Here is a 478-nt window from a genome sequence, read left to right as displayed (position 1 = left end):
ACATATCAGATAAAGGGCTAGTATCCAAAATCTATAAAGAACGTATCAAACTCAACACCCAAAGAACAAATAATTCAATCAAGAAATGGGCAGAGGACATGAACAGATTTCTGCAAAGAAGATATCCAGATGGCCAACAGACACATGAAAAAGTCCTCCACATCACTCGGCATCATGGAAATACAAATGAAAACCACAATGAGATAGCACCGCACACCACTCAGAATGGCTAAAACTAACAAGTCAGGAAATGACAGATGCTGGCGAGGATGCGGAGAAAGGGGAACCCTCCTACACTGCTGGTGGGAATGCAAGCTGGGGCAGCCACTCTGGAAAACAGCATGGAGGTTCTTCAAAAAGTTGAAAATAGAGCTACCCTACAACCCAGCAATTGCACTATTGGGTATTTACCTTAAAGATACAGGTGTAGGGATCCAAAGGGGCACGAGCACCCGAATGTTTATAGCAGCAATGTCCA

Source organism: Mustela nigripes, chromosome 16, assembly GCF_022355385.1.
Source record: "Mustela nigripes isolate SB6536 chromosome 16, MUSNIG.SB6536, whole genome shotgun sequence".
In the NCBI taxonomy this organism is placed as follows: domain Eukaryota; kingdom Metazoa; phylum Chordata; class Mammalia; order Carnivora; family Mustelidae; genus Mustela; species Mustela nigripes.
This window is presented reverse-complemented; position numbering follows the sequence as displayed.